Source organism: Pleurodeles waltl, chromosome 4_2, assembly GCF_031143425.1.
Source record: "Pleurodeles waltl isolate 20211129_DDA chromosome 4_2, aPleWal1.hap1.20221129, whole genome shotgun sequence".
Classification (NCBI taxonomy): domain Eukaryota; kingdom Metazoa; phylum Chordata; class Amphibia; order Caudata; family Salamandridae; genus Pleurodeles; species Pleurodeles waltl.
Genome location: NC_090443.1, coordinates 468201092 through 468219406, shown reverse-complemented (window position 1 = coordinate 468219406; position 18315 = coordinate 468201092).

Genomic DNA, 18315 nt, shown 5'->3' with positions numbered 1-18315 from the left:
GGGGGCCTGGCGGGGGGCCTGGCGGGGATGGGGGGCATGTTTGGCCTGGTGGGGGGCATGGCGGGGGGCCTGGCGGGGATGGGGGGGCATGTTGGGGCTGGCGGGGGGCCTGGCGGGGATGGGGGGCATGTTGGGGCTGGTGGGGGGCATGGCGGGGGGCCTGGCGGGGATGGGGGGGCATGTTGGGGCTGGCGGGGGGCCTGGCGGGGATGGGGGGCATGTTGGGGCTGGTGGGGGGCATGGCGGGGGGCCTGGCGGGGATGGGGGGGCATGTTGGGGCTGGCGGGGGGCCTGGTGGGGATGGGGGGCATGTTTGGCCTGGTGGGGGGCCTGGCGGGGGGCCTGGCGGGGATGGGGGGGCATGTTGGGGCTGGCGGGGGCATGGCGGGGGGCCTGGCGGGGATGGGGGGCGTTGGGCCACTGGCAACGAAAATGCAGACAAACTTGAACGTGGTATTTCTCCCTCCCTGTACGTGTCACATAGGTCCGCGCCCATGAGAAGATCGGGATTTGGCGTGCCATCGCCAAGGAAGTCCGGACCCTGGGGGTCCACCATCGACGGGGCACCCACTGCCGCAAGAGGTGGGAGGACATCCGCCGCGGGACCAAGAAGACCGCCGAGTCTCTGCTGGGGATGGCCTCCCAACGTAGGCGGGGTGCCTGCCGTCAACTGACCCCCCTGATGTTCCGGATCCTGGCGGTGGCCTACCCTGATTTGGATGGGCGCGTGAGGGCAGCACAGCAGACACAAGGGGGTGAGTACAAGCATTATCTACTCTGTTGTCGCGCAGTGGAGGTGTCTGGGTGGGGGAGGAGGGCTGTGGGTCCCCCTAGGCCAGGGCGATATCTGTAGGCTGGGCACCCCCGTAAGCCCCTGTGTCCCCAGCCACCACCCTCAGTAGTTTGTCAGTACAGCCATCCCTGGGCCGTGTCATCCATGGGTGCAGTTGTCAACTCTAGGCGTGTAGGGCATGTTCCACGGAATGCGTAGCGGACCCCAAGTGCGCAACTTAGTGCAGGGGGCATCTGTGTCTGTCATGTCCGCTAACTGTACCGGAGATCCATGTACTCAATATCTCTTTATTTCTCTCTCCCCCCCCCCTTTTTGTTTGTCTTTCTGTGCTTGTGTGCATCAGCATCATCAGGCGGAGGAGAAGTGGCATCGGGGCAGGAGGGAGCTGCATCTCACATGGCCCAGGAGGGCCATGCCACAGAGTCAGACTGGACCAGTGAGACGGAGGGCGAGGGGAGCTCCACAACGGGGACGACTGGACCCTGCAGCGACACGGACACGTCCTCGGAAGGGAGCTCCCTTGCGGGGGTGGCACCATCCGTGCCCCCCGCCATTACAGGTACAGCCGCCACCCAGCGCACCATCTCCGCCCTCCCAGCAGCCCCTCAGCGTTCGCCCCGTGCCCGCTCTGCCAGGAAGCCGGGCATCTCCTTCGCCCCAGGCACCTCAGGCCCTGCCCCTGTTACCCCCGCTGCCCTCAGTGAGGAGGTCATTGACCTCCTCTGAACGCTCATTGTTGGGCAGACTACCCTTTTGAATGCCATCCAGGGGGTGGAGAGGGAGGTTCATCGCAGCAATGCGTACCTGGAGGGCATTCATTCGGGTCAGGCTGCCCATCAGCGATCGTTCCAGGCTCTGGCCTCAGCACTGACGGCAGCCATTGTCCCTGTCTCCTGCCTCCCTCTACTAACTCCCTCCTCCCAGTCTCCTGTTCCTCTGCCTGTCCCACCCACACCATCAGACCAGCCTGCACACACCTCAACACCCAAGAGAAGCTCATCCAAACATAAGCTCCACAGATCACGCAGACATTCACACACGCAACATTCCGATGCAGACATGCCAACAGTCACTACCACCTCTGTGACCCCCACCTCCTCGTCTCCCTCCTCCCTCCCTGTGACGTCTACACTCACACCTCCATTCACCTCACCATCAGCCAGTGTTTCCATCACCAGCACACCCTCCACTCCAGTCCGCACACGTGCAGTCACCACCCCCACTGCCATTTACACGTCCCCTGTGTCCTCTCCCACTGTGTCTGTCACCCCCTCTTCCACACCACACAAACGCAGCCACCCACCCACCCAACAGCCATCCACCTCACGACAGCCTATCCCTCTTGCACCTGCACCCAAAGACAGCAAACGTGACTCACCTACAACCACATCCTCTCCCTCCACTCCCATTCCCACTGTACCTACCACTCTCCATTGTCCCAAGAAACTCTTCCTCGCCACTGCTAACTTCTTTCCTGACCCTGAGCCCCCCCCTCCTTCTCGTCGGGGTAAGAAGAGCACCTCAGCCACCACCAGCCCTGCAGCCCCCTTGACAAGGGTGCAGGGGTATTGGAGCCCACCAGCCCGCATGTCTGGATCTTCGCCCAGCAGCAAGGGGACAGCCAGCCCACCCCCTGGGAAGAGGAGCAGAAGGCGGAAGGGGCGCCGCAGGAGCCCGGCTTCTACATCCCCCCCGGACACCACCCAGAGACAGTCACCAGCCACAGCTCCAAAGGGAGGAAAGGGCCACAGACTCCCGACTAAGGAGGGCAAGGGCAGCAAGTCGGAGAGGTCAGGCTGCAGGCCTGCTGCCCAGGAGGAGCCCACCACCCCCATAGCCGCTGCCCAGGGAGGACCCAGCCCAGCTGGCCAGGAGGGCCCCACCACCCACAGCCCAGGTGGGCATTGAAGGAGCACCATCCCCGCTGCCCAGGAGGGCACCACCAGGCAATGAGCAGTTGGCCATAGACCGGCCGCCGTCTCAAGCACCGCTGAACTGGGCCCCGCCGTCTCAAGCACCGCTCCGCTGGGCCCCGCCGTCTCAAGCACCGCTGAACTGGGCCCCGCCGTCTCAAGCACCGCTGAACTGGGCCCCGCCGTCTCAAGAACCGCTGAACTGGGCCCCGCCGTCTCAAGCACCGCTGAACTGGGCCCCGCCGTCTCAAGCACCGCTCCGCTGGGCCCCGTCGTCTCAAGCACCGCTCCGCTGGGCCCCGCCGTCTCAAGCACCGCTAAACTGGGCCCCGCCGTCTCAAGCACCGCTCCGCTGGGCCCCGCCGTCTCAAGCACCGCTGAACTGGGCCCCGCCGTCTCAAGCACCGCTCCGCTGGGCCCCGCCGTCTCAAGAACCGCTGAACTGGGCCCCGCCATCTCAAGAACCGCTGAACTGGGCCCCGCCGTCTCAAGCACCGCTGAACTGGGCCCGCCGTCTCAAGAACCGCTGAACTGGGCCCCGCCGTCTCAAGCACCGCTCCGCTGGGCCCCGCCGTCTCAAGCACCGCTGAACTGGGCCCGCCGTCTCAAGCACCGCTCCGCTGGGCCTCGCCGTCTCAAGCACCGCTGAACTGGGCCCCGCCGTCTCAAGAACCGCTGAACTGGGCCCCGCCGTCTCAAGCACCGCTCCGCTGGGCCCACGCCGTCTCAAGCACCGCTGAACTGGGCCCCGCCGTCTCAAGAACCGCTGAACTGGGCCCCGCCGTCTCAAGCACCGCTCCGCTGGGCCCCGCCGTCTCAAGCACCGCTGAACTGGGCCCCGCCGTCTCAAGAACCGCTGAACTGGGCCCCGCCGTCTCAAGCACCGCTCCGCTGGGCCCCGCCGTCTCAAGCACCGCTGAACTGGGCCCCGCCGTCTCAAGCACCGCTCCGCTGGGCCCCGCCGTCTCAAGCACCGCTGAACTGGACCCCGCCGTCTCAAGCACCGCTCCGCTGGGCCCCGCCGTCTCAAGAACCGCTGAACTGGGCCCCGCCGTCTCAAGCACCGCTCCGCTGGGCCCCGCCGTCTCAAGCACCGCTGAACTGGGCCCCGCCGTCTCAAGCACCGCTCCGCTGGGCCCCGCCGTCTCAAGCACCGCTGAACTGGGCCCAGCCGTCTCAAGAACCGCTGAACTGGGCCCCGCCGTCTCAAGCACCGCTCCGCTGGGCCCCGCCGTCTCAAGCACCGCTGAACTGGGCCCCGCCGTCTCAAGCACCGCTCCGCTGGGCCCCGCCGTCTCAAGCACCGCTGAACTGGGCCCCGCCGTCTCAAGCACCGCTCCGCTGGGCCCCGCCGTCTCAAGAACCGCTGAACTGGGCCCCGCCGTCTCAAGCACCGCTGAACTGGGCCCCGCCGTCTCAAGAACCGCTGAACTGGGCCCTTCAAGGCAAGATCCGCTGAACTGGGCCCTTCAAGGCAAGAAGCGCAGCACTGGGCCCTTCAAGGCAAGAAGCGCTGGCCCTTTGGCAGACGTGGCAGGGCAGGATCTGTCTCGGGCAGGGCTGCAGGATGTCCTCTGGCCAACATGCCTCCTCCAGTGGCAGTGGGGTCTGTTATGGACTGTTTGGACTGTGGCTTTGCTCTCCCCAGGATGGCCCAGTGGGCAGGCCACCCACTGTATGGACTGTATGGACTGTGGCTTTGCACTCCCCAGGATGGCCCAGTGGGCAGGCCACCCACTGTATGGACTGTATGGACTGTGGCTTTGCACTGCCCAGGATGGCCCAGTGGGCAGGCCACCCACTGTATGGACTGTATGGACTGTGGCTTTGCACTCCCCAGGATGGGCCAGTGGTCATGGAGTCCCCTCGTGGATCTGGCGTCGTGTACTCAAGTGGCTGAGGTGCCCCCCCTTCCCTTCCCCCTGAGGTGCCTGTCCTATTTTCTTTCTGATGCCCCTGCAGTGTTCTCTCCATGGAGTTCTTGTCGTGGGACTGGGCCTTGCCCCTTTGCACAGGACCCCTGTGGTCCACGGACAGTGGTTGGACTACATTTAGTAGCTGTATATATTTTGTACATAGTTTATTTATTTATTGGGATTACTGGTGTCCATATTTCAATATATCTGCCCGTTTATGATCTCTTCTTTTGGTCTTTGCATCATTTCGGAGGGGGGGGTTTGTGGGTTGTGACAGTGATCTGTGGGAATGCATTGATGTGTGTGTTGTAGTGGGTATGGGTGGGTGGGTGTGTGCCGGTAATCTTTTCCCTCCCCTGTGTCGTAGGTGCAGTACTCACCGATGTCTTCCGCGCCGCCGGGCGTGCTCCTGGTACAGGAGCAGGTATAGGAGTGCGGGGATGACCTGCAACTCGGGTTCCATACTGCCGGAATCTCGCGTGGAGTGCGTAGAGGTGAGCGTTTTCCCGTTCGTAGTCTGTTTCCACCGTGTTTTTATCAGCGGTGCTCCCGCCCCGGAAAAGGTGGCGGATTGGTGGGTCGTAATAGGGTGGGCGGTACATTGTCTGCCGCCTGGCTGTTGGCGGGGACCGCCGCGCTGTTTGTCTGTCCCGCCGTGGCGGTCGGAGTGTTAATGCGGCGGGCTGTGTTGGCGGTTCCCGCCAGGGTCAGAATTGCATATTTTGGACCGCCGGCCTGTTGGCGGCTTGGCCGCCGCATTATCACCGACCGCCAGGGTCAGAATGAGGGCCTATGTCTCAGGCTGCTCTAATTTCCTCATAATGCAAACTTATGTCTAGTCAAATGCTTGAAGGTATATGAGGAATGCACATTCAAATGTAGGGCTGATCCCTTGGGCCTTCTATTGTTAGCACTTCAGAAACCTTTTAAACTAGTATCTGCTGCAATCTTGGCCCATTGGGTTCTTTGGGTCATGGCCGAGGCCAGCACTGATGTGTCTGGTTATGGGGCTCATTCTGCTCAGGGGGCTATGGCCTTCAAAGCATTTGTCCTTGGCTCCAGTTTGGAATATATTTTACGTGCTGCTGATTGGCCATCTGATTCTGTGTTTAAAACCTTTTATTACAAACCTACTGTGCATGTTTCTTCTGTTGTGGTTTGTCAGCTTTGAACGAGCATAATCAGAGCTTCCGGTCCTGACATAGAATAGACATTTTTTTAGAAGATTGTGACAAAAATTCTAGATTCATTTAAGGACACATTAGGACAGGTAAGATGTTGTGACAATGTTGGTTTGATATCTGCTATGTATATCATGATCGTTACTGTTCTCTTTTGCCCGCCCTTGTGATTATTTCAGGGTTATGGTTCTGGGTTCATATATTCCCTTTTGTTTTTAGGCTCAGATCAGAAGCAAGGGTGAGATGTATTGGGGATCCAGTTTCCTTGGGTGGAATTCTGCGAATCTATGTTGAATGGATTGCTGGTCCAGTGGTTCATTCCTGTTATGGACTCTGCTTCTGGTTATAAGTTGGACTGTTCTTAAAACAAAGAAAGAGGCAGTCAGGATGGTGCTTCACTGTTTTGTCGGTTATGTTTATATACTATTGGTGAACTGTGAAAGAGGATTGGTTCAAAGCCTCTTGGGAAATGTAGTTTTTACATGTGTTTTTACTGTTTTTTGATTAGCTGCTATTTGCAGTAGTAAAGATGATAGAGAAAGCATAATACTTGGCTCTGTGTCCTTATCAGAATCTAGAATTCTTGTTGCAGTCTGCTGGAAAATGTTCTACTCTACCTTATCTGTGTGTTGTGCTGAAGCCAGCACTGCAGTTTCCTTCCTGCTGCTGTTCCCTGTGTAAAGGAAGTGTGTGCTATTGCTGACTGTGCTATTATATCCGCTGAGTTGTGCTCCATGTTTATTTATGGAAAGATTGTGCTGCTGTTGCCTGTGCTGTACTTTTCTGGGAGGTAGACTTTCACAGCTGCTAGCTTATCTATATTGTCTACCTGATGTGTGAAGCTTACAATGTTTTTGTGTACCTGAGTGGGTATGTGACGTTTGCACTGCTGCTCCACATATTGTACCAGTTCTGTGTGCAGTGGGGCATTTTGTGCTGTTGATGGCTGTGATTTCCCTATTCTGTGTTTGAGTGTGGTGTTCATTGCCATTACCTCTGTATGACACTTTTTGCCACTGTTCCTGCCCATGTTTTAGTTGCTCTGCGTGTAAGTGAAGCTTTCACTGGTGCTATCTGTGTACTGCTCCTGTCTGAATCTGATATGTGCTTGTGCACGCATCTAGTTATGTTTTTGTGTGTTCATATGTCTGTGTGTGTGTGTGTGTCTGTGTGTATGGATGAGTGGGAGGGAAGCTTGCATACATGCTCCTGTGCTGGTTATTTTCTTTGAGTGGAGAAACCTGCATTTCTGCTGCCTGTGCTGCACATTTTGTCTGAATGAGTACTGCTGTCGGGAACTCTGGCAAGGACTGGTGGCAGGGTAGAAGAATTAAGCAAAATCTGGGGATCAGATCTACCCAAAATCACACAGAGAGTCAGAGGTGAAGAGGGATCCAAAGGGGAAGCTCTGCACAAGGGAACAAGATGGTCATTGCTCATAAAGGACAGGCACTCAAGAGTCAGTTTAGCATTCAGACTAACACCCAGGATGGATGTACAAGACATATATATACCAACATTAACAATAAAGAGAATGTGGGGTAAAGCACTGGGAAGCTCACATGGTAAGACTGAAGCTCAGTAAGTTCTTAACCCACAACTGCTGTTACAGCTACTGACTGCAAATCCCCAATACACGGAAAGGTGGGTCTATGGAGCTGATACTATGGTAAGGTTAGAAAACGTATTCAAAGACAATACTCACAGTGGATAAGAAACACCACCTAGGTTATAAGCTGCTCACGGAACCGAGATGTCAAAAAGGAACACACAAGTCAGACACAGCAAGGGAGTAGAACTAAATACACAGCCATAAATGGACAAGGAGGCGTGCTTAACAGGAACAAAGGGAAAACAAAGGGCACAGTTGGCAGAAAGCAAGTAGCAACCACACAAGGAATCTGGGTGCTAAACAGAAGGAATAGCAAGGCAGCAAACTAGAAACTAGAAGAAAGGGAAAGAAAGCAGGTGCAGGGAAAAATGAAAATACAGGAGGAGAGAGAATTCAAGGGTGCACTAAATAGTGCTGGGTCCGAATTGAAGGGCACACTGCAGGCAATGCTAGCTCAGGAACAAGGCTTAACAACCTCTCAGGAATCAAGGAAGCACTGCAGGCAGTGCTAGTTCAGGAATAAAGGAATTAGCTACAGCTCAGGAACAAGAAGCAAGGAATAACTATAGTTCAGGAACTCTGGAAAGAAGGATAGAAAAAGCTCAGCAAACACGGGGTCAGCCAAACAGGAACACTGCTACAATGACCAACCCTGGACTGAAGGGAGCAGGGGTTTAAAAGAGCTCACAGTAATCACATGGATCAGGTGTGAGCAGGCTAGCAGCTGCCAGCCACAGGTTTACTGAATTCCTAACACACATCCTTGGCTAGCAGAGGTGGAGACGAAACACTGAGAAGGAAATTCTAGGTAATTATGTTTTTAGCCCCGGTAATATATTTGTTTCGTCAGGAAGTGACTAGGGGCCATATGTACGAAAACTTTTTCCCATAGACACAGAATGGATAAAATCCTTTGGTACATCTGGCCCTAGGTCACTAACAGTCGTTGTGGGGGAAGAGATTAGGATAAGCCTCCTGTAGGAAAATGCCTCTCATGGCATGGTTACCCCCTAACTTTTTGCCTTTTGTTGATGCTAGTTATGATTGAAAGTGTGCTGGGACCCTGCTAACCAGGCCCCAGCACCAGTGTTCTTTCCCTAAACTGTACCTTTGTTTCCACAATTGGCACAACCCTGGCACAAAGATAAGTCCCTTGTAACTGGTACTTGTAACTGGTACCCCTGGTAACAAGGGCCCTGTGGCCAGGGAAGGTCTCTAAGGGCTGCAGCATGTATTATGCCACCCGGGGGACCCCTCACTCAGCACATGCACACTGCCTCAGAGCTTGTGTGTGCTGGTGGGGAGAAAATGAGTAAGTCAACATGGCATTCCACTCAGAGTGCCATGCCCACAACCCACTGCCTGTGGCATAGGTAAGTCACCCCTCTAGCAGGCCTTACAGCCCTAAGGCAGGGTGCACTATACCACAGGTGAGGGCATAGTTGCATGAGCACTATGCCCCTACAGTGTCTAAGCCAAATCTTAGACATTGTAAGTGCCGGGTAGCCATAAATAGTATATGGTCTGGGAGTCTGTCAAATACGAACTCCACAGTTCCATAATGGCTACACTGAATTCTGGGAAGTTTGGTATCAAACGTCTCAGCACAACAAATCCACACTGATGCCAGTTTGGGATTTATTGCAAAATGCACAAAGAGGGCATCTTAGAGATGCCCCCTGTATACCAGTCAAATTCCTAGTGTTAGGCTGACCAGTTCCTGCCAGCCTGCCACATCCAGGTGGGTTTCTGGCCACATGGGGTGAATGCCTGTGGCCAGGAACAAAGTCTGCACCGAGTGGAGGTGCTTCTCAACTCCCCGTGCAGGAACTGTAACACCTGGCTCAAGCCTGTTGTTACAGCGCCCCAGGGCACTCCAGTTAGTGGAGATGCCCGCCCATCCAGACACAACCCTCACTTTTGGCGCCAAGTCCGGAGGAGATAATGAGAAAAACTAGAAGGAGTCACCCACCAGTCAGGATAGCCCCTAAGGTGTCCTGAGCTGAGGTGGCCCTTGCCTTGAGAAATCCTCCATCTTGTTTTGGAGGATTCCCCCAATAGGAATAGGGATGTGCCCCCCTCCCCTCAGTGAGGAGGCACAAAGAGGGTGTAGCCACCCTCCAGGACAGTAGCTATTGGCTATTGCCACCCAGACCTAAACACACCCCTAAATTGAGTATTTAGGGGCAAACCTGAACCCAGGAAATCAGATTCCTGCAACCTGAAGAAAGAAGGACTGCTGACCTGTAAGCCCTGCAGAGGCGACGGAGACAACAACTGACTTGGGTCCAGCCCTACCCGCCTGTCTCCAGACTCAAAGAACCTACACAGCGACGCATCCAGCGGTACCAGCGACCTCTGAGGACTCAGAGGACTGACCTGCACCTGAAGGACCAAGAACCTCCCAAGGACAGCGGCTCTCTCCAAAACAACAACCAAGAAAACAACTTTAAAGAGACTCCATCCTTCCGCCGGAAGCGTGAGTTTTCCCACTCTGCACCCAACGCCCCCAGCTCGAGTTCAGGACAACCAACACTGCGGAGGGGACTCCCAGGCGACTCCAACGATGTAAACCACCCTGAGTCGACCTCCCTGCACCCTCACATCGACACCTGTAGAGAGGATCCAGAAGCTCCACCTAACCGCGACTGCCTGGTAACAAAGGAACCCGACACCTGGACCAAGCACTGCACCCGCAGCCCCCAGGACCGAGAGGAACCACCTACCAGGGCAGGAGTGACCAGCAGGTGGCCCTCATCCTAGCCCATTTGATGGCTGGCCCGAGAAGCCCCCCTGTGCCCTGCCTGCATTGCCAGAGTGACCCCCGGGTCCCTCCATTGCTTTCAACGCAAAACCCGACACCTACTTTGCACACTGCACCCAGCTGCCCTAGTGCCACGAAGGGTGTGTTTTGTGTGCTTGTGTGTGTCGACCCGTGCTCTACAAAACCCCACTGGTCTACCCCGAGGACGCAGGTACTTACCTGCTAGCAGACTGGAACCGGAGCAACCCTGTTCTCCATAGGCGCCTATGTTGTTTGTGCCCTCCTTGGAGACTGAACTTGTAAGTGTTTTATTTAACTGAGAACCTAACCAATACTTACCTCCCCCAGGAACTGTTGAGTTTTGCACTGTGTCCACTTTTAAAATAGCTTATTGCCATTTTTGCCAAAACTGTGTATACTACTGTTTTAATTCAAAGTTCCACACTTACCTGTGTGAAGTACCTTACAATTTATGTACTTACCTAAATTCTGAATCTTGTGGTTCTAAAATAAATTAAGAAAATAATATTTTTTCTATATAAAAACCTATTGGTCTGGAATTAAGTCTTTGAGTTTGTGTTCTCATTTATTGCCTTGTGTGTACAAAAAATGCTTAACACTACCCTCTGATAAGCGTACTGCTTGACCACACTACCACAAAATAGAGCATTAGTATTATCTAATTTTGCCACTATCAACCTCTAAGGGGGTCCCTTGGACTCTGTGCACGCTATCTCTCATTTTGAGATAGTATATTCAGAGCCAACTTCCTACACCTTCTGCTAATCATTTTAGGCTTGAAGGAAAGGTCCGGGACATCGGGTACAGATAGGCACAAATTTGTTTTCTACTGCAAACTGATAGCAAGAAGGGAGATATGTTAAATAGGAGAAGAACCCCTGTTATATACAGAATGGTTGGAAGCACTTAGGCCCATATTTATACTTTTTGACGCAAAACTGCGCTAACGCAGTTTTGCGCCAAAAAAATTAGCGCCGGCTAACGCCATTCTGAAGCGCCATGCGGGCGCCGTATTTATTGAATGGCGTTAGCCGACCGGCACTGCCTGGTGTGCGTGAAAAAAAACCACATACACCAGGCAGCGCCGGCGTAGGGAAAAATGGCGTTTGGGCGTCCAAAAATGGGGCAAGTCAGGCAAAAAAATCGTCTTAACCCGATTTGCGCCATTTTTTTGGGGCGCCCAGACGCCATTAACATGACTCCTGTCTTAGTAAAGACAGGAGTCATGCCCCCTTGCCCAATGGCCATGCCCAGGGGACTTCAAATCAAATCAGGCCCCCCTATGCCAAAAAAAAAATAAAAAATAAATACTTACCACAACTTACCTTTTCTTCCCTGGGATGGGTCCCTCCATCCTTGGGTGTCCTCCTGGAGTGGGCAAGGGTGGCAGGGGGTGTCCCTGGGGGCTTGGAGGGCACCTCTGGGCTCATTCTGACCCCACAGGTCCCTTAACGCCTGCCCTGACCCAGGCGCTAAAATCCGGCGCAAATGCGGGTTTTTTAGTCCCACCCACTCCCGGGCGTCATTTTTGCCCGGGAGTATAAATACGACGCATATGCATCGGAGTCATTTTTTAAGACTGGAACGGCTACCTTGCATATCATTAACGCAAGGAAGGTGTTCACGCTAAAAAATGACGCTAACTCCATGAACTTTGGCACTAGACGCGTCTAACGCCAAAGTATAAATATGGAGTTAGTTTTGCGTCGAATTTGCGTCGAAAAAAACAACGCGAATTCGGCGCAAACGGAGTATAAATATGCCCCTTAGACATTTCCTGAAAATGGGCACGGTGGTCGGAACTTTAAGTGCTCAAAAAGTTTGGACACCTTTGGCTTAGTGGCTGGTCAAACATTAAATCCTTGTCCAATGATTACACCTATTTTCCTGCCCCCTTGCTTCAATGATATAGCAGCGCCCCAACTGGTTTTGGTTGAGGGAAGAAAGGTTTCCCTGGCTATGATCCATCTACACTAATGAGAGGATGCCCAGGTGGTGGTTTTAGACGATTTGGAGCCTGAGGTGAATAAGGACAACAACAATTTTTTTTTTTAAATGATGTTTTTAGCAAGAGCAGACTGACTTCTACAAAACCCAGCATGGATCGGGAATGGATATGAATTTCTCAATAGCGTCCAAGAGTCAGGAAATAAGTATATGCATACAGGTGGATGGCCCGGAAGCTTATTAGAACACTGAAAAATTCCACTATTTGGCCCCCTGAGGGTGAGCACAAAAGCACAGGTAGAGAATTGTTACAATTGCATGCCCTCTCTCTAATGTGCTGTATGTGTTCTGTGTATGCTTTGCTGATATTTTGAAATCTTGTTACAGGAAGGCACTCAACATATGGATCAAAATTATTTTTTTGTGTCTTCGGTCACAATTATTAACTTGTGACTAAAGGCAAGTAGTGATTTGTGGTACTGTGCATCTATGGGGAGTCTGTGGGTTGTACATGGGGTGTTTACAAAGCTATGCCATGGTTTTGGACACAAAGGTGGTCATTACAACCCTGGCGGTCGGTGTTAAATCGGCGGTAAAACCGCCAACAGGCCGGCGGAAAAAAATTGGAATCACGACCGTGGCGGAAACCGCCAACATAGACAGCCACTTTAACACTCCGACGCCAAGGCGGTACAAACAAACACCGCGGCGGTAACCGCCAACAGACAGGCGGAGGACAATGTACCGCCCACAGAATTACAACAGTCCAATCCGCCACCTTTTCTGGGCCGGATTCACCGCGAACAAAAAGACGTCAGAAACAGGACTTGGAAGGGAAAACGCTCACCTCTACACACCCCATGAGGAACCAGGATGCCATGGAACCGGAACTTCAGATTCTACCTGCCTTTGTCTTCCTGCTCCTCTACCAGGAGCACGAACGCCGGCGGCGAAGACCACAGTGAGTACTGCACCTACGACACAGGGGAGGGGGGAGGGAAAAGAGAGTGACACTCACACGCAACACCCCCACCCTCACCCACTACAACACACACATTACAGTTACACCCGCCAACCCCCCTGGAAGAATGCAAGGACAAAAGGAAATGAGTTGAATGATTGTAATATATTCATTCAAAGATATGAATCAAAAATATATACATATATAAAGATAGTCACACTATAAACAAATATATACACCAAGAATACAAGTCCAAGGGATTCCACCATCATAGTCCGTGGACCACTGGGCCCAAAATGCATGGGTGAGGCCCACACAAGATACCCGAACAAGACGGAGAGAACACTGCTGGGGCATCAGATAGAAATAAAACAGGCACCTCAGGGGTAAGGGAAGGGGGGGCACCTCAGCCGGATGAGTGCACGACGCCAGATCCACGAGGGGGCTCCATGCCCATTGATGTATCATGGGGAGTGCAAAGCCACAGTCTTTCAAGTCTCTACAGTGGGTGGGTTGCCCACTGCGTTATCCTGGGGAGTGCAAAGCCACAGTCTCTCAAGTCTCTACAGTGGGTGGTTTGCCCACTGCTGCATCCTGGGGAGTGCAAAGACACAGTCTCTCAAGTCTCTACAGTGAGTGGTTTGCCCACTACTGCATCCTGGGGAGTGCAAAGCCACAGTCCCTAAAGTGGATAACAGTCTCCACTGGTTCTGGAGGGGCCTTTGTGCCCAGAGTGCTTCATCCTGCCAAGGACAGAGGTAGTGGATGTCATTCTCCACTGGTTCTGGAGGGGGCTTTGTGCCCAGAGTGCTTCATCCTGCCCAGAATGCTTCATCCTGCCAAGGACAGAGGTAGTGGATGTCATTCTCCACTGGTTCTGGGGGGGGGGGGGGGGCTTTGTGCCCATACTGCTTCATCCTGCCAAGGACAGAGGTAGTGGATGTCATTCTCCACTGGTTCTGGAGGGGGCTTTGTGCCCAGAGAGCTTCATCCTGCCAAGGACAGAGGTAGTGGATATCATTCTCCACTGGTTCTGGAGGGGGCTTTGTGCCCAGAGTGCTTCATCCTGCTTGTGGCGGCCTCAGTAGCATCTGAATCTTTGGCGCTCAGTGGCCTGCGGTGCCGGTGGCGGCGGTGTCCTGTTCAGTGGTGCTGGTGGCGGGGGTGTCCTTGGCAGTGGTGCTGGTGGTGGCAGTGTCCTTGGCAGCGGTGCTGGTGGCGGCGGTGTCCTGTTCAGCGGTGCTTGTGGCGGCGGTGTCCTTGGCAGCTGTGCTGGTGGCGGCGGTGTCCTTGGCAGCGGTGCTGGTGGTGGCGGTGTCCTGTTCAGCAGTGCCTGTGGCGGTCTTGTCCGCCCTGCCGGTTTTCCCAGACTTTCCAGTTTTAGTGTGCCCCTTCCCCACCTTGGATGGTGGCGCAGCTGGATCAATACTCCCACCTGTACCCCTGGGAGCGGCTTTGTTTGAAGATTGTTTTCCTCTCTCCCACCGGGCACTGGCCAATGTCTGGTGTTTTTGAGGTGGGGGACTGTCCGTGCTCTGGCTCCTTGGCACACTGGCTGACCTGCTGCCAGGCACACTCCAGAAGGCAGTCACTACGGGCACCACTACTCCCGCTGATGTTGTGGCTGAGGCACTGGGTTGGGACCTGGAGAGGCGGGCCCTAGGAGACTGAAGGGGTAGGGGAGGTGAGGGTAAGAGGTCAAGGTTGGACAGGTAACGTTTTTTGGACACACAGGGATGGGTAGATGGAGGGGGTTTGGGAGAGGAGGAAGCGGTAGTGGTTGAAGGAGGTGTACGTTTGGTGACTTTGGGTGAAGGTGCATGTGCTGGAGGCTGTTGTGAGGTGGATGGCTGTTGGGTGGGTGTGTGGCTGCGTTTGTGTACCTTGGGAGGTGGGCTCAGGGGATGTGTGAATGGTAGTGGGGGTGGTGACTGCACGTGAGCGGGGTGTGGTGGTGGGTGTGCTGGTGATGGAGGTAGTGGCTGACAATGTAGTGCATGCAGGTGTGAGTGAAGACGAGACTGGGAGGGAGGAGGGAGATGAGGAGGAGGGGAACACAGTGGAGGCAGTGGTGGTTGGTATGTCTGCATGTGTATGATGCTTGCGTGAGTGCCTGTGGGATGTGTGGTGCTTATGTTTGCCTGAGCTTCCCTTGTGCGTTGAGGTGTGTGCATGCTGGTCTGAGGGTGTGCTTGGGATATGCTGAGGTACATGGCTTGGGTCTGGGTGGAGGAAGTTGGAGGGGGGAGGCTAGAGACAGGGACAATGGCTGCCATCAGTGCACAGGCCAGAGTCTGAAAAGCTCACTGATGGGCTGCCTGACCAGAATGAATGCCCTCCAGGTATGCATTGGTTTGTTGCCTCTCTACACCCTGGATAGCATTCATAATGGTAGACTGCCCAACATTCAGGGACCTGAGGAGGTAAATGGCCTCCTCACTGAGGGCAGCAGGGGTGACAGGGGCAGGGGCTGAGGTGCCTGGGGCGAAGGAGATGCCCACCCTCCTGGGTGAGCGGCCATGGAGCAAGCGCTGAGGTGCTGCTGGGAGGGCGGTCCTGGTAAGGGGAGTGGCAGCTGTACCTGTAGATGCGGGGGCACAGAGGGGCCCGCCACTGCAAGGGAGCTCCCGTCAGAGGAGGACTCCGTCCCACTGGTGGATTCCGACTCCGTTGTCTCGCCCTCCAGGGCCATGTGGGATGCAGCTCCCTCCTGCTCCGGTGCCACTGCTCCTCTGCCTGATGATGCTAATGCACACAAGCATAGGGAGACCACAAAAAAGGGGGGGGGGGACAGAAGAAAGACATGTTGAGTGTATGCAATACAGCTACCGTTGGCGGATACTACAGACACAGAAGCCCCCTGCACTAGCCTAATCAATCCCAGGGACATGGTTTACAAGACTATGCCCGATTGCTGCACACATGGATGTCACAGGAGCCTGACTAGGTATGGTTGGCTCTGTACACAGGTGGGGTGGGATGCCACAGGACCTGCCCTAAGAAGGGACCCTGCCTACTAAACTCGCCCTCGCCTAGGGGAACCCACAGCCCACCTCCCCCACCCAGACACCTCGACTGCGCGCTGAATCAGCTGAATGAGAGTGTACTCACCCCCTTGTGGCTGCTGTGATGCCCTCAAGCGCCCATCCAACTCCGGATATGCCACCGCCAGGATCCGGAACATCAGGGGGGTCATGGTGTGACGGGCACCCGTCCCATGTTGCGAGGCCATCCCCAGCTGGGCCTCTGCCGTCTTCTTGTTCCAGCAGCGAATGTCCTCCCATCTTTTCCGGCAGTGGGTGCTCCGTCTGTGGTAGACCCCCAGGGTCCGGACTTCCTTGGCGATGGCACACCAAATATCCTTCTTCTGGTGGGCGCTGACCTACACGAATAGTACAGGGGAAAAGGAGAAGATATAAGCACCCGCACCGTCACAGTCATTGGCCCGCATCCCTACCCTTGCCATGTCGCACATGCACTCACCGTTGTTTCAAGCACCCCTCATTCCCCCCCCCCCCTTTTTCATCCACACCACTCCAAACAGCCATTGCCCTTACAGCATGCTCAGAGTGTACTCACCTGTTTGTCTGGAGGACCGTAGAGTACTGTGTACTGGGGGAGGACCCCATCTACTTGTTTCTCCAACTCCTCTGTGCTGAAGGCAGGGGCCCTTTCCCCAGACACATGAGCCATTGTCTCTTGCAGACTGAGGTCACAGCAGCACTTGCAGTGTAGGTCCTCTCCTGTCGAAGATCAGGTATCAAGTGATTGAACAGAGAGAAAATGGCGGTCACGTCCGCGGTGGTGCGAACCGTCACCGCCGGCGTACATCGTCATTGGCTCCTCCGACCCATAGGGTCCAATGTTAACCAATGCAGGGATGTGGCGCTGTCTTAGACCGCCTACCGCGATGGTGTACAACGCCAGCGCAATTACCTCATATCCCCTTGTCCCACCTTACAGGTCAGGCAGCTGCCATTTCAGGGGGCCACATGGCATTCATTTTAAATGCGTTACACATATATAGGCCTCGATTATACACTAAGACAGCCATGTGTCGATTTAGAAAAATGTTCATATAAAGTTGTGTTTACGTATCTCAGTGTTGGTTGACTCTCTGCTCGCTGTTCTCCTCCATAGAGCACGTCCGCTGGGGCAGGTGAGGAGATGGTGGCATCCTCTGGTGTACAGACCACTGGTGGACCTGTCGACAATGGAGGAGCGACATGTGATCATCACCTACAGATTTGATCATGCCACAATCCAGGAACTGTGTGCCCAGTTGGAGCCAGACCTGATGTCAGCTATCCCCCATCCCACAGGAATCCCCCCTCTAGTGCAGGTGCTGTCAGTACTCCATTTCCTGGCAAGTGTGTCTTTTCAAACAACAGTGGCCATAGCATCAGGGATGTCCCAGCCTATGTTTTCCAACGTGTTGTCCAGAGTGTTGTCTGCCCTGCTGAAACACATGCCGAGCTACATCGTTTTCCCTCAGGTGGAGGATTTGCCTACAGTGTAAGGTGACTTCTATGCCCTGGGACATATCCCCAACATCATAGGTGCCATTGATGGGACACATGTGGCCTTGGTCCCCCCACGTAGGATTGAACAGGTGTACAGAAACTGGAAGAGTTACCATTCGATGAATGTGCAGATGGTGTGTTTGGCAGACCAGTACATCTCCCTTGTGAATGCCAAATTTCCTGGCTCAGTGCATGACGCTTACATTCTGAGGAATAGCAGCATCCCTTATGTGATGAGGCAACTCCAGAGGCACCGTGTGTGGCTATTAGGTGAGGACATGGACCCAATATAGTGTGACTAGGTGTCTGGGTCTGGGGATGTCCTTAAGAGTTAGTGTGTGTCTAACAGTTGTCCCTCGATATTTGCAGGTGACTCTGGTTACCCCAACCTGTCATAGCTACTGACCCCAGTGAGGAATCCCAGGACACGGGCAGTCGAACGCTACGAGGCACATGGTCGAACTAGGAGGATTATAGAGAGGACCTTCGGCCTCCTGATGGCCAGGTTCAGGTGCCTTCATATGACAGGTAGGTGTGCCAGATCATTGTGGCCTGCTGTATGCTTCACAACTTGGCTTTACGACGACAGTTGCCTTTTCTTCAGGAGGATGGTCCAGATGGAGGTGTTGTAGCAGCTGTGGAGCCTGTGGACAGTGAAGACGAGGAAGCAGAAGAAGAGGACAT